This window comes from Catharus ustulatus, chromosome 6 (assembly GCF_009819885.2).
Source record: "Catharus ustulatus isolate bCatUst1 chromosome 6, bCatUst1.pri.v2, whole genome shotgun sequence".
NCBI lineage: Eukaryota > Metazoa > Chordata > Aves > Passeriformes > Turdidae > Catharus > Catharus ustulatus.
The window spans coordinates 29,430,189-29,454,262 of NC_046226.1; the positions used below are offsets into that span (position 1 = coordinate 29,430,189).

Sequence of the window (24,074 nt, forward strand, 5' to 3'; positions counted from 1 at the left end):
CATCTTTGCAAACAACTGCATATGTTGAGCTTATGATGGATGGCCACATGTGAAAAATATTTTGCAAGTGTTAACCTTTATTTTTCTGAGACTGCAAGGGCTTGGAAATCCCAGAAGCACTAGAAACTGAGTCTTGTGATGAGTACAAAAACTATTTTTAAAAGGTCTGTCATTTATAGCCCAATTCAGTGAAAAAGTTTAAGTTGGAACATCAAAGTTTTGACATTTGGCATGATTATTTTGGCACAGCAACTAGAAAAAAAATATTAGTGACTTTCAAAAATTTTGAATAGTCAATCTGCTTTGACAAAATGTGATTAAAGTGCAATTCTCAAAAATTTTCAAAGCCTGGTTAGGTGTGTTGAATTAACCAGGATTTTTCTTTTTCTCTCTTTGGAGATATGTACACTCCCTTGATTTCAGAACATGAAAATGATCCCAAGGATAGATTGCAATTAAGTGATATAGGTATGCATAGGCAGATATGTGAATGTTTTGTTGTGAAACATTCAATGATATATGTTTAGGTAATTATTTCCAGGGAAGCTTGGAGTTATGCATGTGGCACATGAAAGTTTACTGGTGCCTAAATGCTCAGGGTGCTTTGTCTCCCAAAACTGAGATGAGTCCACACAGAGCTGTTCCTTCTGATTAATTTATGATGGATAGCAATATTTTTTCTACTTCAGACTGATTACTATTAACATCTATTTGTACAAATTTTCTATGGAATATTCACATTTCTTTAAGGCATGACCCTACAACTTTTATAATCCTCATATGCTTTTAGTGTATGTTTATCTTCAAGAAGGAGAATAATTTCATTAAATTAATTTCATGGGATAAAGTCCATTTGTTGCAGAGATTTTAATATAACTAGAATTATTCTATTTTTCAGTGTGATGAAAAGTCAGCAGAGGTTCAGGAAAGTTAAGTATGTTCCTCTCCAGAGGTCATATAACAACTCAGTGAGAGAAGAGAGTGTAAAATGTCACCTCTGTTCTTGATTATTTTCTTTGCAAGTGCTACAGCTGGGGTTTTTTTTTAAGAAAAATTTCTGTAGTTATTGATTGTGATAACTAATGCATATACCAGTAAAGGTGTTTACTTTCTTGAATACTCAAAGCTCAAAGTATATTCAAAGGTCTCAGTTCTATCCCTGCTTTTATTGTGACATGAAATAAAATCACCCACAAAGTATTCCTTGTTTAGGTCATACATCTTATTAAAATTAAGGTATGTAACTGTTTGGATCTAAATAATTCCTCATTGGTATATTTGCTTTTAGGTTTCTTTAATTTTGCTATTCTTGTGGAAACTGCACAGTCCTGTATAACTGATCACTGAATAGAAATTACCTATCAGAGCAAATGCTAAATTGCTACCACGTGTTGTAGCATAGCCTGTCCTTTAATCATGTTCTTTGAAGTTCCTTAAAATAACACATTATATAAGAAACCTCTTATTGTGCTTTAAAATTGAATCTGAGGCAATATAAATCAATTTGTAAAGTGTAAATTGTTTTACAGATTGCCTATATATCTTTACAGAAAGAAAATAATAGATGACAATTTTTGGTTGCATAATTTAGAAAGCAAAACCAGTTTTTCTGGGTGAAGACAATCACATGTTGTGGGATATTAGGATTCCACGGCTACAGTGGGTTATTAATTGTACTACTACTAACAATAATTGGAATCTTTGCCATTTTTCTTGACCCACTCTTGCTTACTCATGCTTTTTCTTTCTTCCCCCTCTTGTTTTACTTCATTATTCAAATTTGTCATGGAAAGTAAAATGATTCTTTTAATAAATGTTTCATGATATTAATTTCTCACATATTTCTTCCTTTCTGATTTATTTTCTGGACTTTTTAATAAATATATATACCTAATATATATTATATAATATATATTATATATTATATATATACATATATGACTAAGTTATTTAAGTTGTTTAATAGTATCTCATCTAATAGCGGGTTCTTATATTGGATTTTTCATGTAATACAATACAACCTTAGTGAAAGTCAACAGAATGGGTTCTGTGGCCCTTAATTCACATGGACCACATAGTTTAGGATCCCAAACCACAGTAGTCACCTATCTAGAGCACACTGTATTTTCTAACCATCCAGGAAGGTTAAATTTTTATATCATGAGAAGGATTGCATGACTGCATTTCTCTTTAAAATGGCACATGAAAAAATGCACCACAATTGTCCTTCAGACCTGGTAACAGGTCATAGGCCTCTAAGACAGAGAGAACTAGGCTTTGAGAGCTCTTTAGCCCTAAGGTACTTAGTACTTATGCCACAGCTCCTGATCCATATTGCTTTGTTCATATTGTGTTTCCTTAATGTCCAATACAGTCTTCAGGCAATCTGCCTTGTTTTCAATCATACACAGTAGAGAGAAGAAATAGGCCATGAGAGAGTTGGAAATTAAAACAGGAAGATACTGTGGAAGTTGTGGACTGGACTACTGACAACAGTGACTTCTTAAAGGCACTGCAAGAAGACACAGAATAGGGCCAACCTCTAACACAGATGCTGGACACGCTTCTAGCTTTGGGTAGAACAGTTGCCTGAACTTACAAAAGAGTTTTTAAGGCAAGTGGTTGGTATATTTTTGTTGAAAGAGATGTTAAGAATGCCTCTATATGTTGTAATACATATCTAATCCTACTTTTAAAAAACATTTGGGTTCTGAAAATATTTATAATATTTCTAAAAACATGCAGTGAATAACAGCAAATAGCAAAGCTATTAATAGCTGAGGAAATCTTCAATATATAAGAATTCTTCACTCATTTATTTTACTGTAGTTTGAAAACAGAGCTAATCACTGGTTTAATCAGTTAATGACATTAAAAGAATTTGAATCTTATGACAAATAAAAACACAAATTGTCCAAATACATGTTCTATGAAGGACTTTGGTCTCAAATTACAATGAATTCTTCAATCTAATAAGACAATTCTTTAAGAAAAATATAATTACCTCCTAATTTCCTAATTTGGCCTGCTTTTTTATCAGTTCTCTTTCCTTAATTTGTAACATCATAGACTCACAGAATATCTCTTGTTGGAAGGGACCATATGACTAAGAGCATCCTCCAGATGTTCCTTGATCTCTAACAGGGTTTGTGCCATGACCCCTTCCTTGGGGAGCCTGTTCCTTGTGGAGCCAGTGACTGACCATCCTCTCATTGAAGAATTTTTCCTCACATTTAAACTGAACTTCTGACACAAATTCATTCTATTTCCTTGTGTCCTATTGTTGGTTCTCCAGAGAGAGGAGATAAACACCTCCTCCACCTCCCCTGCTGCCCACCTTGAGGAACCCCTCAGCCTTCCCCAAGCTGAACAAACCAAGTGACCTCAGCCACTCCTTGAAAGTCTTGCTTTTCAGGCCTTTCACCCTCTGCACACACTCCCATAGTTTGATTTTCTTATATTGAGGCACCCAAAACTGCACACAGTAATTGAAGTGGTGCCACCCCAGCTTAGAGCAGAGGAGAACATTCTCCTCTTTTGCCTGGCTGGTGATGCTGTGCCTGATGCACCCCAGGACACAGCTGGCTGTCCTGGCTGTCAGGGCACTGCTGGCTTATACCAAATTTATCACCAACCCAAACCCATAGATCAATTTCTGCAGAGCTGCTCTCCAGTCTTTTATTCCCTGGTTCAGTCCATATGTATAACCTGGATTATCCTGTCCCATGGTGACTGGTCATGCTAAATTTCATATTGATGATATCCAGATCTTTCTTTAAGTCCCCTCTGCTCTCAAGGGTGTCCACAGCTTCTCCTAATCAATATAATTAGCAAACTCATTTAAGTTATTTCAACCAGGGAAAGTTTTCACACATGAGTAACAAAAATTAGTGAGAAGTCAAGAAATAATAACGAAGTCTGCTTAAATACTTATGATACCTGTGATCATTAATTATGTTGATTATTGCTTTGACTAGGAAGTAAGAAGAAACTTGAGATTAGCCTGGCAAGACATGGAGTACTGGTACCTTGAAAAACATGCAGCATAAACATGCAGATGAAGTGCATACAAGAATACAGACAATCAAGTCAACTGATCTCTGCTATCAGCAAATATCCCAGGTCTTTAGTGGAGGTAGGAGCCCAGGTGGGGGGCAAATAGGTTAATTGACTAGAAAGGAATGAAAGTTCTGTGTCAGCAGCAGAGAGAAAGGGAAGTAAACAGATAAAGTGAGAAAGAGACTCAAAGTATGCTCTAGGCTTTTCCTTTCATTAGGTCAGACATTTCTCTTTGATGGATATAATGCAGATCATAATTAATGCATGACACAATTGAAGCTGTCTTGCTGGCTGAAGTTTAAATTTTAGAGTTATTCACTACTTTAAAAACACAGAAAGAATACTACTCCTGCAATTAATTAGTCCACTTATCGTTCAGTCAATGATGACAGCTTGCATTTCCTATGAAAAGAGAATAAAACACCCTCAAACAGTCAGAAAGTGATTAGCCATTACTTTTATATGGTATCCCATACCATCATGTATTTTGGCATTCTTGTAAGAAGTTAAAAGCACTTAAAACACTCCACTCACAAGTACCTATTTTACCACATGAGAATGTGCGTATTTTTACATTTAAAACTTATATTTGCTTCTTCATAATTTGAGGCAAAATCCATTACTTTTGAAATAATACGTCCTCTATATTCTGTGAATATAGAGCTGAAGTCTTGGTATTATTATTTCTCTCTCTCTTTTTTTTTTCCTCTCTCTTTTTTTTTTTTTTTTGTCTATTTGCACAAATATCTAAAACATTCTCTTTAATATTCAACTATGCACTCTGGTACTATATACATTCAATTAAAATATGAAATTCAAAGTTTTTTCTACAGTTATAATGACATGGTACCTCTCCACAAGTGGAACTGTAAGAGAATGATGCATATAGATCAGGCACAGACTGAAATAAATTGGAAGAGAAGCAACAGTTGTGAATATACTCATCAACACTATCAGATGAGAAGGAATCAAAATGCAGCTACAGAGAAGGATCTACTTTGTGGTAGACAAATTCCTATTTATTTTGCATGCCATAATGAAAACAGAATTGTAGGGGTCATGTCAGGGACTTAATTCTAAAAATAAACCACTTTAATTATGGAATATTCACAAGTATCTTAACATTAGCTTCACACAACTGCAATCAGATTTAACCTCTTTTAAAAAAGAGTTAGCTAATGTTAGCAAAATGTATAGCTAATACATGTTTTATATATATTATAAGCTTTTCATATGTTACCTTTTTAGTATGTCCATTAATTGGGTGGAGGGAAAAATTTTACTCTAAAGAGCTAATTACAGATACCAAAGAATGACATCTAATTTTTTTGGTGTGTTTTCTCGGATAAGTATATTATAATGTAAAAGGCATCAGACTGGATATTAGCTTTTTGCTGGTTGCCTAATGCCTTTCCCAAGGTGCCATCCTTCTCATGCTTGTGGCAGTGGTTATATTTCACTCCTTGCTCCTTTTTGGTGCTAAGAGAGAATAAGTGAAAATGCTTTTTCCCTGGTCATTCCCCTAAAAGTGCTCATAGCCTTTGCTTATCTAGCATGTATAGGCAAGTTGACACTTTTCCCAGCATAAAGAGCATGGAAATGTTGGCAGCTATAGAGCTCTGGCAGAAACATCCAAGCTGATTCTCACAAATGGACACACAAGTGCTTAGGTCTCTGTAAGAGATTCTAAATCCAGAAAGTATGCCAAACAGCTGCTCTGCTATTGTCCCAACTTTGCCTTCACTGGCCAATAAGACGAGTATTATTTGCCTTCTGTAATCACCATTTATTTCTGCTTTGCAGTTGATACAAACATTGAAAATAGCTGGTCATGAAAGATTTCATGATCCAACTGCCAAATGACCACATGGGTACATCTATGGCACCTTGCAGATTAAGGCACCAGGCAAAATAAAGATACATATGGTACACAGGAACAGAACCTGGACTGCATGTGAAAGTTAATTGAATGAAGATTGCAAATCTGGCCTTGGGATGGCTTTCAAAATTTATGAAAATAACCAATCAGACTCAGTGAATTCTCCACAGCTGATGGTGTTCTAAGCGCTGGCATTGGAACAGAAAGCCAACAAAACCTGTAGAAGTTATTATCCTTTCTGTCTCTTCCTGCTGGCTCTGGGAAGCCCATTACAAGTTATGCTTACTTCATCTGTTTACCATTTTCACATCTCTCTTCCTTTTATCAGGAAAGATACTTGCTGGGCCTGAGTGAATGGTAAGAAAGTTCTAATTAGGTTATTTGGTTATTTATTGGACTGCCATCATCAGTATCTTTTTTGGTTTTTTTTTTTGGCAACATAAACTCTTAAATACTTTTCTTGTAATTTTTCAGATTTTTTTATTTAGGGGTCATTCAAGTAATCTACTTTTTCAGATGTGTCTTGACAGGATTTTACACAATATAATCATGCTCTTTATTTTAACATTCCTTATTTTTACTCTAGTTATTGTTTTCTATATCAGTGTGATTTATGGTGCTTTTTTTTCTTTTTGATTGAATACATATCTCATTTCAGCTTGTTCTGTTTATTGGCCTCTCAGGCTGTGGCCAAGATATTTTTATACAACAGTTACAAAAATTCTATATAATACAGAACAAGTAAAGAACCACATGGTAAAATGTTAATCCAAGATTTTTAAAGGCCAGATTCCATTATCTCCTGTGTTATAAACATTTTATATGACCTTATCTTACCCTGAGACTAGCTCAGTTCTGAGTTTGATTCCTTTAAGTGTTGGTCTTGATGATCATTTTGGATCACTGCTAACCCAGAATATTCTGTGATTCTGTGATCTGCAACACAGAATGTTTTCTATATTATTTGGGTGCCCCCCTTACTAAGCTAAGATGATCCTGACATCTTCATGGTTGTGTCTGAATCTGCTGGCAGTGAAGCTTACCTGGGCCCCAGGGTCCACACCTTTGGAGTGTGTGTGAGACTTGCCCAAGGAGGATCATCAGAAGTGATGTTCTTGGAGCTGCTCCACCAGGATAACCTGGTCCTACAGTGAGAGTGAGGAGCACTCAGAGATAGGGGACAAATATGTGGCGGAGGAGAAGCCAATGCGTAATCCTCACTGCAGCCTGTCAATTTTACTTTTAATAATGTTAGAAATCTGCTTTTAAATCCTTGGTCAGTTTTAAGTAGATCAACTGGGCAATTTTCCTTCATCTCCCTTTTCTATTCTATTTTCATTGTATTTAAATATGATACAAAACTGGAAGTTTTCTGAAGTTTTTCATGACCCTTAAATAAAGCAAGTATAATACAGGGGTAGGTACAGTATAATAGGGGTAGAGGTGGGTAGAGGTATTCTGTTTAGTTCCCCCCTCAAAGGAAATTAATTATTACAACTCTTATTTTCATCCTGAATTAGAATGGCATGGCAAAGCATCAAATTATTCATGTCCTGGAAGCTTAAAAAGCTTTTTTTAAGCAACATTCTGATTTTAGTTTTTGCAATCATGCCTGCTAACATATTGCAGTTAAATAACTGTGGGCCAGCTGCCTGGGATATCCTGGACAGAAGGATGCTCTGTGCACATACTCTGAGGTGCATGGGAATAATCACTCTTTGTCTGGGATATCCCTCTCCGGAAGCTCAGCCTTAGTTACTGTCACTGTTCCATCAGGGATCTGCTGGGGTGGAGGAGTAGGAAGGTGGATTCATGGATATGATTATTGCTGTTGCAGTGTTTTATTTTAATTCATCAAGCTACTGTGGGATGCTTGTTTTTTTCTCAGTTTGATACAAACCTGAATACCACAGGGATTTATTATAATTCCATATGCACTATGAACTCCGAATGTGGGGTAAGCTAAATAATAGTATAATCTGCCCTAGGAGCTTTAGTCATGCATTCAGAAGGGAAACTGAATTATTTTATGGGAGATATAATTAAATCAGTGATTCCTCTCCATAGAAAAGCTCATCCTAACAAATGCTGTTACATGCCTCCTTAGGGACTAACACAGGGGCAAACAAATATTGAAGCATTTTCTGATTTTATTTTACAAATGAAGATATCAAGAATCAGATCTACTTGCCCCAAGAAGAAATATTATATTTAAAATTACATAAAATAAATGTGAATGCCATGGTAAAATTGAAATTTGAACAGACAAAATTTTTCATTATAAAAGTTTTGAGCAGAAATTGTCAAAAAATTCCACAAGTTTGTTCTGACATTTTGAATCACTGTAAACTATCAATGTTTTTAGTGAACTACTCTGCAAGTAGCAATGTCAAAAATAGTATATTAACAGATAAACTACTCCTAGCTTTCATTCTGTTCATGAAATTAATGAAGTGTTACTAATGATTTTCTCCAGTTTTTACAATTAACACTATCCCTCAAATTGGCTCAGTTTAGAGAAAGTATCTCCTTGGTGATATAAACTGGCAGAAGAGGTAGCAGCATGACTTAAACATGTTGCTACTCAATACCCAAATGTTTGGCTACAAATTAGTCAGAGTTGATATGAACATCATAAAATCACCTGTTTTTAGAACTCCCCTGTATTATGTTGTGGTAAGATATTTGCATGTGGATGCTGTGAGTAAATGGTTTCCTACACTGTGTCATGGTATTACTATTCTTTCCTTGAAATTATACCCTTACCATAATAACCATTTCCATTCTGCAACTGCTATATTATACTTCTACAATATGAAAGTAGAAATTGCTGAAAAGTAAAGTAATTGTGTTTGAAATTCAAGAAGAGAGACTGCATTATGAGAATTGATGGAAAAGGACCACAGATGAAAATAGTGGCACAGTGCATTAGCAATTAATGGACACAGTGAAAGTGGAATCATATGCAACAAATCTGTCCCTCCAAGTGTTCAGAGTCAGGCAACACAGAAGGGAATTGAGTTAGAAAGCAAAGGAGCAAAGAAGAGGGAGGTATGACTTGAAATAGATTGAAATAGATGAGACCTGAGTTGGAAGAAAGTTAGCAGTAGGTTTTGAAGTATGAAGTTGGTTTTTCATTGAGGAAAAATTAGTCAATGAAGAGTAGATGACTGCAGAGGACAGAATCATTGAATTCCTTACAATTCAAGAATATTTAATGTTCCAAATTATATTTCTTTCCTCATTTTTAAAATCCTATACTGGCTTTCAGTTCTTTTCGCATTGCTGCACATATTCTGAATAAAAAGGCATTTTTATCCTTTAAAAGAGCAGCAGACTACTGTTTGTTGTGCTGTACATAAGATACAGTTGTGTCAGGATTATGATAAGGGGCTGACTTGGTTTAGGTAAAAATAATGTGGGGAGATTTTACCCCAAGAAAGCACTCAAGAAACATATACATGAGGATGCAGAGTCAGCAAGATAATGAACTAATTTCTATGAGTCTTTGACAGTTTGAGGTACACACTACAGAAATGATTTTTCATGTAGAATTGTTTAAAATTCTCATACATTGTACCATCTGCCCTAGAGTTCTATTTCTAGATTGCTTTTTGATCTTTACAAAACATTTGGTAGTATCACTGTCTTTTTGCAAATAGTTCATTTTAATTCATTATTTTTCAACAGAGAGATCTGGTTGCAAGGATATGTATACTCACATATAGCTATTTTCTTTTAGTAGCCTCTACACCATATGTTAATTGATGTTGTAAAGAAGTGGCACTTAAAACATGGATAGAGATAAGCAAAATGTCTCTGTCCTTAGCTTTCCTTCACAAGTAATTAACACCAAAATCAACCAAGTTAGAACTGCAGGACATGCTGGTTCTTTGCTTTCTAACTTAGAAATTGATGTCCTTCAAGATTTTTATAATTTTCTCAGCAAAATAAGTAAGAGACAAGCATTTAGTTAGTTCCTGCATTACTTGATGATTACTCTGTGATGGAATGTCTCTGATCTTTAGCCAGATAGAAGCTGCATATGATTACTCAGTATTTCTTGCTGAGCAAACTAAAGGCATTGAACAAAATCATCAGGTGCCAGACCAGGAAAAATGAAAAATACATTTCATATAATGCTTAAAAAAATTGTAGAAATAATAAGTACAGACTGTTGTAAATGATGTATCATAAGGATGTAAAAGTCATTAGATGTTCCAGCAGGAACTGGCTTACACAAAGTACTGGGTATTTTAGAGAAATAAACTTGCCCTTGATAAACCTCCTTCACCAAATGTCTACTGTTAGCCATTTTGGAGTCAGGAGAGAGGGCTAACAGCATTATACATCATCATGGTCATTCCTATCACATATTCCATGCTCACAAACTGGTGTGCAGAATAATTCTTCCACTTTCTAATGTGTGTGATCTCTTAATGACCACGCCGAACAGAATGGATTTTGGTGCAGCTTATAAATCATTTCAGTAATCCTAGCATTCTCAGGTTGCACTATCACCTCATTTACTCCTAATATTAAAATCTGCATTCTACTAAAGTTTAACGCACAGATTTTTTTCATGTGAAATATTTTGCCTTCTTTTTTCTTTTGAAAAGCCAGCTGTCTATCAGTTTCAGATAACCCCTTTAAGTATAACAAGAATATTATAAGACTTTGAAGACTTGAAAGAACTGTTTGTTGCTGTCCTATAAAAACCTTATCATTCCAGTAGACTGACACAACATTCTTTTACCACACATAATTTTGCACTTAATATTTGTATCATTAAATCTTAACATTCATTGAAATACATAATTTAATACAAGTTTTTTCCACATATGTAGTGTTTCTATTTGACTCAAAGAAATTTTAAACTTCAGAAACAGAGTGAACAGAACTCATTGGTGGTTCAGATCCAGGGAAACTTGATACAATTGTTTGTGCAGGACTTTGCAATTGGCCCTTGTTGAACTTCAAAGGCTCCTCTCAGCCCATTTTTCCAGCCTGTGAAAGTCCTTCTGGATGGCAGCATGACCCTCTGAGGTCTCAGCCACTCCTCCTAGTTTTGTGTCATTGGCAAACTTGCTGAGGGTACATGCTGCCCCATTATTCAGATTTTTAATGAAAATACTAACCAGGATTTGACTCAGAATTGACCCCTGAGGTAAACTGCAAGTTATTTGCCTCCAATAAGTTTTCAAGACACTACCCTCTGAGCCTGGGCATTCAGCCAGTTTTCAATCCAGCTCACTGCCTCCCCATCCAGACTAAACTTCATTAGCTTCTTGACGAGGACCTTAGAAGAAATAGTCCTGAAAACCTTGTTGTAGTCTACTCTCTCCCCACTCACCAAGCCAGTAATTCAGTTGTAGAAGGTTATCAAATTGATCAAGCATGACATTCCTTTGGTGAACCCATGATGAAGACCTCTACTGATTTTCTTGTAATTTGTATGTCTGGATATGGTTTTTCAGGATTAGCTTCTCCATCACCTTCCCAGGGATTGAGGTGAAGCTGATCTGCCTGTTCTCTTTTACCTTGAAAGCAGGAGTGCCATTTCTTTTCCTTCAGGAAAAGGGCCCTTCTTCCAGCCACCATTATTTTAATCAAATATTTTGAAGAAGGGTCTTACAAAGACAACAACCAGTGACCTCAGCACTGGCAGGTGTATTCCATTAGGGTGTATGGAATGCCCAGGTTGCTTAAGTATTCCATGACCTGGGAGGAGGTTGTCTACCAATGATTTTCACCAACGTTATGTTGTTCTATCTTCTGCCTTTCCCTCAGGTTTCTGTGACCTGAGGTTCCAGAAGGATGGTCTTGTCAGCAAAGATTGAAGTAAGAAGGCACTCTGCTTCAGCTTTTCCATGTCCTGTGTAACAGTCTCCACTCATTTAGCACCAGACATGACTTTTTCCTAGCCTAAGAAGGTTCCTTGTTACCTAAGGAAATAAAGAAACCCTTGTTTCCTTGACATCTCTAGTCAGGTAAAATTCCAGTTGAGATTTGGCTTTCCTGATGTCATCCCACAATGTGTCTATATTTTTCCTAAATTACCCTACAGGCATTTTTGTCTGACATCCTCTTAATTGGGATGGAACTCTTTTCAGGTTGAAGGAGGTAATCCTTGAATGTTAACCAGCTTTCTTGCACTCTACTATTTTTTTTTTCCCAGGACACTATTCCACACCATTCCAAATAGATCCTTGAAAAGAACAAAATCTACTCTCCAGAAATCTAAGGCTGTAATTGATTTTCCCTTCCACTCTCCCCTCATGATCCTGAATTCCACTGTCACATGCTTACTGCTACCAAGGTTACCTTTGACCTTCACATCCCAAATGAGTCCTTCATCGTTGCTGAGTTTGAGGCCCAGCTGAGCACCTCTCCTTGTTGGTTTCTCTGTCATCTGGGAGAGGAAATTGTCATTGATGCACTCCAGGAGCCTCCTGGTTTACTTGTGCCCTGTGAGACAGTCCCTCCCAAGAGACAGACAAGGGTAATCCAACTTCTTGTTAATAGATCCCTAGAGGAAGACCAGAATGAAATGGTGCTGAATAATCAGTGAATAAACATGAATAATATTTGTAAATATATATACATAGGGTTTATTTTAGAACAATTTGGTTTTGAAGAAAAGTATGTAGCCATTTTGATTATTATTGTCTGTAGTATATAATAACATGAAAGGATTGCAATATGAAAGGGCAAAAATATCACTCAGGGAAAATAGAAAATAGAAAAGAGAGAGAGAGAGATAGAGAAAGGATAAGAGTGAGAAAATCTCACCACTTGTTGATCTGTGAATAGTTGTCTCTTGGTCTCAATTTGTCAGAGGTGGCTGCAAAACACAAAGTCCAATGGGTTATGATACACTCAGGTTAGGTGGGAGTGTGCAGGTATCTCCCTGGCTGGGGTGCTTTCAGCTTTCTCGTGGAAGGATTCACCTCTGAGTCTGGAGGCACTTCAGGGGTCTTTGATGGTTTGTGACACCTTCTGAGACGTGACGGTTTTCTCCTCTCATGTGAGCACAGTAGGACAAAGAACGCCCATAAGACCTTCACTGGGGGATGGGAGGAAGAGGAGTTTTACAGCGCAGTGGTTTGTGTATAGGAGGACAATTTAGCCTGACAAGAGGCACCATCCTATCCCTTTATAGGATTTGTCTCTTATGTCACTCATAGCCCATCATTCACCCTGTGTCTTACCAGATCACAGGTTAGCCATTGCACACCCAAAACTCCCCTCCTCTGCCACCAACAAAGCACACTGCCACCTACACAGGTGGGGAGTGTTTTGAGTCATTAACCCATAACAGTCCAGTTTCTCACACTCTGTCTTTTCCCTTTAGCGAATAGTATGTTGGTTGAAGAGCTCTATGAGGACAAGGGCCTGCAAATGTGAGAATATTTCTATCTCCTATGTATAGGAGATATTCACTTGATCCTTCTGGTCAGACAGCCTGTATCAGACACCCACTACTCTCTGATGTTTACTCATCAGTTCTTAGCTGGCTCATCACCATTCCCAGGCAGAGCTCCAAAGATTGTGTCTCATATCAAGCACTGCTCCACCTTGTTTTCCTAGCCTGTCCTTCCTGAGGAACATGTTGATTTCCATTGCAAACAGTCAAGGGATACATGGCACCATGTTTTTGTGATCCCAGCAGAATCACAGCCCTGAAATTGTACACATCTAATTTATGTTCATGCCTCATGTTGTGAACATACGTGTATGTGCCCATCCGGATATTACAAGGCAATATCCATTGTACCAAATATCCCTACTTATAAAAGTCCAGCTACCTTCACAGTAAATAGACAAAATATAATGCTTGATTTTTACTGGTGTTGCTGAAACACTCTTTTTTGGACCTAGTAGAGGTTTACACTTTTATTTAATTTCATTGATGAATACATCCAGTGCAGGAAGCTTAGTTTGAAAGCTGCAGTGTGAGCTGCAGGTTGAGCTCTGGGTGATGAGAGCCTGAGGCAAGAGGGCAAGAGGCTGTGACCTGTCAAACCTTTGCACAACAAAGAGCACAGCCAGGGAATGGACATGGCAGGAGCCTTTGTCCCCCAGACTCAGACTGTGATGGTATAAAAGACCAAGGGTTCCTTTGTTCTGGGTCTCTCCTTGGAAGTACCAGCTCAGGCTTAGTTTTGCTATCTTGTTATTGCACCATGGCTAAATTATTTGAAGGATCTAGATGTTTGAGATTGCAATGGGAAACCTGAGGCTGAGCCACTGAGAAAACCTGGTGTGACTGTGTGAGAGTAGGAGGTGTAGCTGAGAAGGACCCTCAGTCCCAGCTCAGGTGGTGCAAGAGTGACCGTGCCAGAGGGCTCCTGGATTGTCAGACAGGAGGTTTCTTTAAAAGTTTTACATTCACCCATAATTAATTTCTGTTCTAAGCTGTTGTTAACCTGTTTTTGCATTCCTTTCCCAAGAAAAGCTAAGTTTAAGTAGAGTGCAGCAAAGGAGAACCCTTTCTAGTGCCAAGACAACTTAAAAGGTAAGATGTGACCAAGATCTCAAATGTTTTAAAACTGTTTTCTACTATCTCAAAAAATTCTCCAACTTTGCCTGTAAAAAGAAAAATAAAGGGATTGTCTCCATCTTTTATCATTGAAAACTGTCAGATATATGTCAGCAGAAAAAAGCAGAGTTTTCTTATGCATCTAATATTTTAATAGTATAAATCAGGATGATCATATTTACACCAAATGCTTTCTTATTAATTTTTCTCCTTAATAATTTTCAGTTGCAAACCTCTATTCTGCTCATACACTAATCTGAACATTCAGATATGAAGTGATACAAATAAGAACAAAGTTTTATTTACTGTTATTCCTGTGTGGTCCTTTTAAAAACTGGACTTTCTGGGAAGGATGTTGAGACATTTACCTTCTTTGTAACTGAACAATTTCCTTGAGAATTTTCTCCCCAAAAATCTCAGCATCAGGTTGCCTCACAACCTTGTTGTTCTGAATACCATGAGGTATGTCTGTACATGGAAATCTCTACTACTGTTAGGTGAGAAGTCTACACCCCTTTCCCTCACTTAAGGTGTTGTGGTGTTGTATTGCTCATTAATTAATAATTAGGCATATTGTTATAGATGACTTTATGAAGGCATGAAAGCAGTTTTGGCAAACCAACACAATTTGTTCCACACATGGCAGTCTGCCTTAGCAACGAAGTCTGGAATCACATTTCTTCTCATTTGCAGTCACACTGGGAGATTTTTCAGGTATTAGAACTGCACTTTCAGACCTCTCTGTGCTCTCATTTAAGATGTCTTTGGGATTATCTCTTCTTGTGAAATCCTGACTGCTGACAACAGGTACATTGAAATGGAAAAGAAATTTCATCTGCTTCAGGAATAAATCCCATATGTATTCAAAAGAAAGATTTCTCTGAGCCTATCAGTCAGCAAGTCATGTAGGAAAGAATTCAGACATCACTAAATAAACATGATGACTTGCTTTGTGCTGAAAATATTGATGTTGAATATTCAATATATAATGACATGAGAGAAAAATATTTGTTTGGTTCTGATTTATACACATATAACCAGAATCTCTCTCAGAAAGAAAAGAGCTACACATTGTTTTATTGTGACACTTAGGTATAACATATGTATATGTCTTTTGGAAACATCTTGAAAAGCAGAGGAATGGTGGGAAAGTGAGAAACAAGCCTTGTATTGCTTCCTCCCTATGCTAGGCTCAGAAGCCTAGCAAAGCATAGCAAGAACTGCAGACAGCTAGTGCACCTTCATTTAAACAGTTATACAACCTTTCCCCCCATCTCAGCTTTGTGAGGTTTCATGGTGGAGGAGGGGGTGATTCTACATCAACTTGAAAGAAAGAATAGGATCACCAAGAGTTCATAGGAACTCCAATTTCATAAAACCATCTCAAAAAACCTTTCTTGCTTAATATGGTTTTTACTGATATTTCTGTTTCCTTCATATTCTAGGAGAGCATTTTTCTTCTCACTGGCTTACACACTGCTCTGAAAAGAAGACAGAAGGCCAAAAGACCACCAGAATATTTCTTCTTTCAAAGAAAACTAGTTTTTCTGGAGTATCAAATGTGCATAAGACAATGCAGATCACCAAGTTCTATCTCAGAGAAAAAAAGTGCCTGTGTGCATGCATGAATGCAGTGATATTACATTTAATAGAAACATAGAAAACAGAGCTGATTAATTTGTGGATTAAACAGAATATTTTCATTTTCCTTAGGTTTATGTCTTAGAGAGAATAAAAAATTGAAAAATAAAAAGTATCCTAAATGATAAGCAACCTAAAACTTTTTGTTTATGACAATATTTTGCCACTAAAATATGTGGATTTCAGTCATTTGACAGCTCTAATGACTCATGACCATGTCCGGTAGACTACAGCCATTTTAACCCACTGTACCATCTATCCAAGAAGATCAGGATACCTGAAAAAACCACATTCCTGAATTTGAGTGAGGGCATCTGAGGTCCAGTGGTGCAGAGCTATATTGACCCTGATTCTATGGTATTGTCAAAGCATAACTTTAAACCATAGTGTCCCACATCTAGTGCCATAATGTCGTTCTGTACAGAACTATATGTTGTAGATACAATCAACTCTTTCTTTGACTTTACTAGACTTTGTTTACTTTAACCACTGTGACAGATGGAGGCATACTTACAAACCAATTAGCTCATGTGGGGGAGGTATGGAAAACACAAAGAAAAGCTCTCTGACTAGATGTCAACACCTGAATTAAATTGCTTAGAAAAAAAAATTGGGCATTTCCATCACTGGGATTTTTTGGTTTGCTTTTTAAATTTTTTTTTTAAAGAAAGAATTAGTTAAAGAGATTCCTTTGTAGATATTTAACTGAATGGCATTCAAATTGTACCTCACCTTTTTGGAGAAGGAATGAGGTTAAGGAAGCCATTGCTTATCCATCTTGGCTGTGAACTGTGAGCATTTGGCTGAAACTCAGTGACCCTAGAAGCTGACTAATTCCTAAGATTCAGACCTTTGAGCAGTCCTCCCTTCCTTTGTCCACAGAATATTTTATTTGCCTATGTCACGTCACAGATATTGCATCTAGCAGAGTGGCTGATGTATGGATGATAGTCCCAATGTCCCACTAAATGATGAAACCACTACACATAGGAAATGGGTAGACTTTGGCTGAGCAGCTGGCCAAGCAGTAGCAGAAAACTTCCAGTCAAGGAAGCAAGAGTAGTGACAGAACCAGAGGTTAGCCTGGTTTTTAACCAGAGGTAAGCAGCAGAGTCTTGAGATACAATATCCTACAAGACACCTAAGTTGTCAAAGTCATAATTGAATCTTCTATTATCCTGACATCAAGGATGCAATTTTTAATTTTTTAATTTTTTTTTTTTTTTTTTTTTTTTTACTGAGACAATAATTATAAAATCATGTTCGAACACGTATCTAATACATGGAACTTCAGTTTCTTTGTTCGTTTTTCTTATATATAGTGTTACATGTGCATACAATTCTGGATAGGTGCCAGTTGTTCCAAATATTTTTGGACAGAATATTAGTGAAGTAAGGAGAATAAGTACACAGATAAACAACTCATAATTCAACTTCTACTGAATGTTTTGAGGAAGGTTTTTTTGAAATTTGTTGCTGTTGTTGTTTGGTTCTTTGGATGCTTTTTTTTTGTATGTAATACTATGAAAGTGATGAGGGTTTTTGCTGCTGAAACTACCTTGGTTGTACACAAATACTACCTAGAACATTTGTCAAATGTTTATGTTTTCCATACCACAACCTCAACTGCGTACTAAATATATTTATATTGGTTTAAATTTATAGAAATATTTTAAAAGTATATAATATTGAATTTAATATTTTATTTATCTCTATATATAATATCAATAAGGTTTCCTTTGACTAGACCATGTGTTTATACCTGTCAATGTCAATCTTCTCAAAATCTATTGTATTGTAATAAAAAACATATTATAATGTAACACTTTGTCCCATTATTTTGTTTTATTTTATAAGAATATTAAATAATAAGCTTCTTTCCATATGTATCTATAGAATCATCAGGTACTGTTTGCCGTAAAATTAATTCCTCTTAAACCAACATAATGAAGAAAGCCTGTGTGCCATTGGTGGAGTGGATTTGACCCCATAAAACTTGCATAAAGGGAGAGACAAGAGTTCAGGAATGATCTCATAGGAGCAACTACAGATCGAATTAGAATATTTTTAAGCCCTAAAGCAATGCTACCATACACTTAGAGGGAAAACTTAATTTCTGCAGACTTCTTTGCTTTAATTTTTTTAACAAGTGCACTCAATAGATAGAAAGATAGAAATTTCAAAGGAAAAAGAGAAAGTTGGCAAAAAGGAAAATTCCCTCACTTTCAAACACAAATATATCACTTTTTGGCAATATGTTTCTGTCATGTTGCAGTTTATTTTTATCGCGTACAGATATATGAAGATCAAGGAGTTCACACAACAAAGGTTATCCTTTAGGTTGCTTAAGAAGCATACAATGGAATTGTTTTATGTTGACTTTATTACTTTGGGTGGGAATAGTTTCCTCTAGAGCTTTACATCTTGGCTTCTGCTTGTTTTGTGCTTATCACATACATCCTTTCCAGAAACAGATTGTTTTGACCAGCACTCACCTGAATAAGGTATAGGTTCCTTGCTCATAGCATACTGCATTTAGTTCAAAGCATAAACTTATTTTTGTAGAAAAGATTAAACATACATACAGTGCTGTATATGTGTATTAAAATCAGAATAATGTAAACATAATGTTTAGTGGATTTTAACATTAGTTCTTTTTAATTAAAATACTCAAAATGGCCATGGTTTTATTCTTGATATCAAAATTCAGGTAAATGTTCAAAACTACTTTGAATCCCACTGATCATTGGCACCAATGACTGCTCACTAGTGAGATGGTAGTATTTGGTGTCAGCTGCTACACAAAAATCAAAATTTAAAAAACCCAAACCCACAAATCTTTAATTTTTTTTTTTTAATATTTTTTCTTTCAAAATTTTAAAATTTTATTTTGAAAGAAAATTGAGGTAACTCACAGAGTTTCCACTCCTTGGCACGTCAAATAATTTTGTTTCTATCTTTTTCCTGTTACACAAAATATCATTGACTCTATGCCCAGCTTTGAGATGCTACCAATAACATCACTTTATAACTTTCACTACTAGGTCAAGACAATGACAACAGTCGTGTTGATATATGAAAATAAATCACAGTCAGTGTGTGCTAGTTGTGACATAAGGAAAAAGGGTTTAAATAATAGTGAATTTTTTGTTTTTTAAAGTAACCTAAGCTTGAGTGGAAGATCCCTAAAGATCTTCATGTTAGTGCAAAGAATTGCAGTAAAAAGAATATGTATGAACTTGTAGTCTCTCCAGATATCTCCATTGCTTAACCATCAAAGGTTAGACTTGCATTTTCCAAGCACCCTTACTGTGGTATCCTCTGGTTTTTATCCATCAGACCTTTGTTAATATTTTCAGGAGTTTTCCTATTTATTTTGACTATGAGGGGATGCATTATTGAATTCGTAAAAAGCTGCTCTTCTTTGAACAGCAAGTTCTTGTTCTCTTTAGGTTAACATTTCCCCAAGAGGAATAGTATAAAAGTAATTTTAGGTTATTAATGTAACAAATCCTTGTTTTAAATATAATTGAGTTTAATTTTGAGAAAAAAGCCTTAGATTTCATACTTAATTTTACCATGGAAAAAGACCCACCAACAAACCTCTTTTAAACCACAGGAAGTGCAAATGCCAGTAGCTTTATAAGAGCTAACATTTTATTGTTACTAAAATTTCTAGTCAAAAAAGTTTTCAGATCAGTATGACTTCATAATGAAGCTTATACAGTTTTATATATGATTCAAAGCCGTATCTACAGGTATGAAAGACTGCAGTTCAGGCACGCTGGTTATTTGCAGTAGAAATGGAGAGAAGTATGTGTGGATGAATTTATTCAGGGCTCCATGCTGTGTCTTATACATTAATCATGAAGCATCATGCTTATGCAAATGTGCAGCAGCCTAATTAGGCATACAGAGTAGAACATTTGGAATAATGTTATGAGCTATTGGGCTCATGAAATATGTTCCTCAGCCAACTTCTCAAAAGCAAAGTAGATCTGAGATACCTTTTTACTTTTGAAAACAGGTGTACAATTGTCTTCTTAGAGCTTATTTCATGCCTTCAACTTTAAAATAAAGCTTGATCCCAGTTGGCATCACATTTACCTTGTATCTGGAAAGTATCTGTGGATATTCTGAATCACTGACAAGAAAAATAAATGTTCATTCAGAGCTCAGACATGCTGAGAATTTTGAGAATCCTATAGTATTTTGAGAATTTTTGTTGTCTGTTGTGAGCATTCTGTCTTCTGAAAATATTGAGGTTGAATTTGGTACTTCTTGCTACAATATGTGATTAATCAAAATATCTTGATTTGCATTCTGAGAATTTAATGTCTTAAATATAAATAAGCAGAATATTAAGCATTCCACTTTAGAATAAAAAAAAAATATTGCACAAATTAATTTATACTCTTATCCAACAATTACTCTTTAACAAAATTACTAGTGTGTGTTTCCTACTTTCATGAATGTTTGTTAAGTTTTCTTCACATCTGTTAAAAAGGTAAGCAGAAATTTATTTACTCTTTGGTACCTGTTGTAGAGAAAAAGAAATTAGCACTTATACACCAAGTCACTAGTGTTATGGTAAACACAGCACAGCTCTAAAGAATCCTAAAATAATAACACCTTTCACAAAATAATCTGGTCTTGTTTACTGGAATTTGGGCATTTGATCTATACATTCATTTGTTCACAGGTTATTATATAGATCAAATTCCATCTATACATAATAGCAAAGACACTGTGCTGCCTGACAACAATAACTATGCCTGACAACAAAAGCAAATGTCTGAAGACTTCCATAGAAAGAGGAAATGATGACCTTTAAATGAAGGTGCCAATATACTTTGAAATATCTGAAGGTGTTCCCTGCTGTGGTGTCTCAGATGCATGGAGATTCTAGTGGAAATGGGTGTTCCAGCTGCAGCAGAGTGTCAGTGGAAGTCAAACTGTAAAAATTTCAGGTCCTTTTAAAATGATATGAGAAAGAGAGAGAGTATGAGTATGGGTTTTTGTGGTTTTTAAATCCCAGAGGATACATCATCATCTGAATTTCACATCACAGGATGATGAGGAGGCTGATAGCAAAAAATTACTGGAGCCCCTTATAAGGAAAAGTCTTATGTATTTTGTTGTATTTTATGATCATATGAGTACTTTTCCTGAATAATCCCATATTCTGGGAACACAGAAAGAAAATTATAAGAAATGAATAATTTATATTTATTGTTATTAAAGATTAGTATATACACTTTAAGGAAGGCCACAGTTTCATATCCAAAGTCTCTTCTGGACAGCAAGTTGAGAGAATGCAGATCTTGAAAAGCTAAGCAGTCTTCCTCTATCCTAATAAAATCAGTAAAACAGAAAGTTTGAAATTTCTGAATTTTGAAGTCTATGGAACAGTTTTTATAAACTTCATTCTTCAACTTAGGTATTCAATTAGCTGAAGTTATTTTTTTTTAATTTTAAATTTGGCTAAGACCAGCATTTTTTTTTAAATAAAAATAATTTACAATAACTAGGAAAGGGAACTAATAGTGAGTTCTGACGTGAAGCAACCAGTTTTTCTTGTACATGAACATCAAGTTTTTCCAGTAATATTGCTGTAGGCAGGTCTAAAAAGATAAAAGCTAAAACAGTAAACAAAAAAGTCCTATACTTTAAAAAAACCCATATTTTATTTTATTTTAAAACCTTTGTCAGCATTTTTGAAGTATTTGTCAAAGTTTCAAATAGCTACCTAAATAAATGTATCAAACACCCAGCCTTTCTGTTTGTTTCTTTTGTATGTCATACCCTTATCATATTTAGAAGTTTGAAATTCAGGAATTTAAGAAATTTAAATTTAAGAAACACTGAAATCAGGTCATCCCCAGGTGCACAAACTCTGTCTCTCTCTGTGATTTCACTTAGAGTCTGCATGTTTTATTTGGGGGAAAAATTGAAGGAAAAAAGTGGAAGAAAAAGTTGTTGAATCTCAGTAAACTGTAATACACATCAAGTATTTGCAGAGAGATGCATTTTCCCAGAACATTTTTTTAAATAAGAGAAAAAATAGTGCTGCTATGGCTGCTCACTTGAGAGAAAATGCAGATGAAGGCGGAAGATATGCAGTGTCTGCATAGAGTAAAACAGAGATGTAACTTTTAAAAGGTCTTGTTCAAGTATCCACCAGTCTCTTCAGAAAATCTTAAAAAAGTTGCTCATGAAGGAAAATTATTCTTATCTTACTTTTTTTGACTTTTCAGTCCCACTTCATAAAAGTGACTATGGCCTAGGGCAAACAGTCCTACGTCTTTTGGAAGAAAATCCTGTTCATTTTTTATTGAAAACACAATAAAAATCTTTAGGCACCATTGTTTCTGTACATGGTTGTCAATAGCAGCCAGACCAGAACCCATTTAATGCTTCTACTGCTTCATAAACAGTTTGAAATCTGTTTTCTCATTTGCATCTACTTTAATCAATATCTTCTCTTCTGACCATTACTATGATGCCCAAAAGGTGTCACTTTACATTTTCCCATTTCTGGTTTTCAGTGAAAAAAAATGTTCCCTGGTTTCCTCTAGGATCTGAGTGCTGTCAGTGAGTGGCAGTCAGGAGCTCTGGCCCTTGGTGCAGGTCTAGATGTGATGAGATAACTTCCTGTACAGTCAGAGGGAGCAATTTATGATGACATCTCTTAAATTTCAGCTCTGGGCTGCCTGGAGCAGGGTGAGCGTTCAAGAGCAAGTAATGAGACAAAAAGGTGAGTTCCGCAGAGATAATCATCACTTGCAAATTAACAGAGTTATGTCTCAAATTTTCATTGTTTCAAGAAAATCATACTTTCCTCTTGACTTTGGAGAGTGAACAATGTTGTATATTGAAATTCTCCTTAATTACTCTTAGCAGCTCTAAAAATACAGCTAAATTTTAATTGAAAAATTATAACAGTGCATTAAGAAAATAAGGACTAATTATTATGTTTATAAAAGCCCTTAATACTATGACCAATCTTATGTTTTCAAAACACAGAAAAAGGATATTCTGAATTCACAGTCAGTTACCTAATAAAGTTAAAATTAAGATTAAAATACTATAACTTAAATAAAAATACACAAATAATTATTAAATGTCTTGGTTTTCTTCAGCAACATTATTTTAACAGAAAATAAATTGAAAATATGTTGCAAATGTTTATTTGCTCCCCCAGAAACTCTGAAAAACACAGCAGTCTTTTTGTACCAGCATAATCATTATAAAATTGTATAAATTTGGGGTTGTGAACAAGGCAAGAGTATTTAAAACAAATATCTCTTTTTAATCAATAAAATATGCTATATTTTACCATTAAATTGAGGAAGCCTCCTTTCTTCTTATCTCAGAAAAATAAATTTCAAAGCATAAACACCATTCCAAACTGAAGAATGTCAGCATAGGATTTTTGCAAGAAGGTTAAGTGTTGTTGTTTGGACTGAGACTATTTTATTTTTACCTTATAAGGAGTTTTGTGTGTTCCTTAATGTTCACAACAGTTTTTCTGAGATAGCCAACCCCTGCATCCATGTTGGGATGATTTTCTTGGTTTCTCTGACTTGAAAGTGGACTGCAACACACTTCAGTAAGCCAACTCACATTTTCTCTGACACGGATCACAATTCTCACAAGAAACATATGCATCCAGCAGTAAGGGGGTCTAAACTATGTCTTCCGACACCAAAGGAGTACTTAGCTGACTGGAGACAGGATCAAAGTCCTCAAAACAATGGCACTTTGGAAATGTGCTATTATGAGTGTCAAAACATGTTCTCCTGCAATGTGTGGCTGACTCTTCCAATTCATCTCCACGTCCTCTAAAAGTGCTCATGCTTTCTATCTGCCTTCTTCAAAAAAGGTTTAAAGTTGGTCATAGTCCTATTATCTCTTTCAAAATGCTGTTTTCTCAATTGTATTATCCTCTTT

At 35.6% G+C, this 24,074-nt stretch overlaps 1 long non-coding RNA gene across 1 annotated transcript; it reads left to right on the forward strand.

Annotated features, from left to right (window-relative positions):
* The first annotated feature begins 1,975 nt into the window (after window positions 1-1,975).
* On the forward strand, window positions 1,976-17,215 carry LOC116997529. The gene is made up of 2 exons (XR_004418197.2): window positions 1,976-14,456; window positions 15,926-17,215. It is a non-coding gene; the product is annotated as an uncharacterized LOC116997529 (long non-coding RNA).
* Window positions 17,216-24,074: the final 6,859 nt, after the last annotated feature.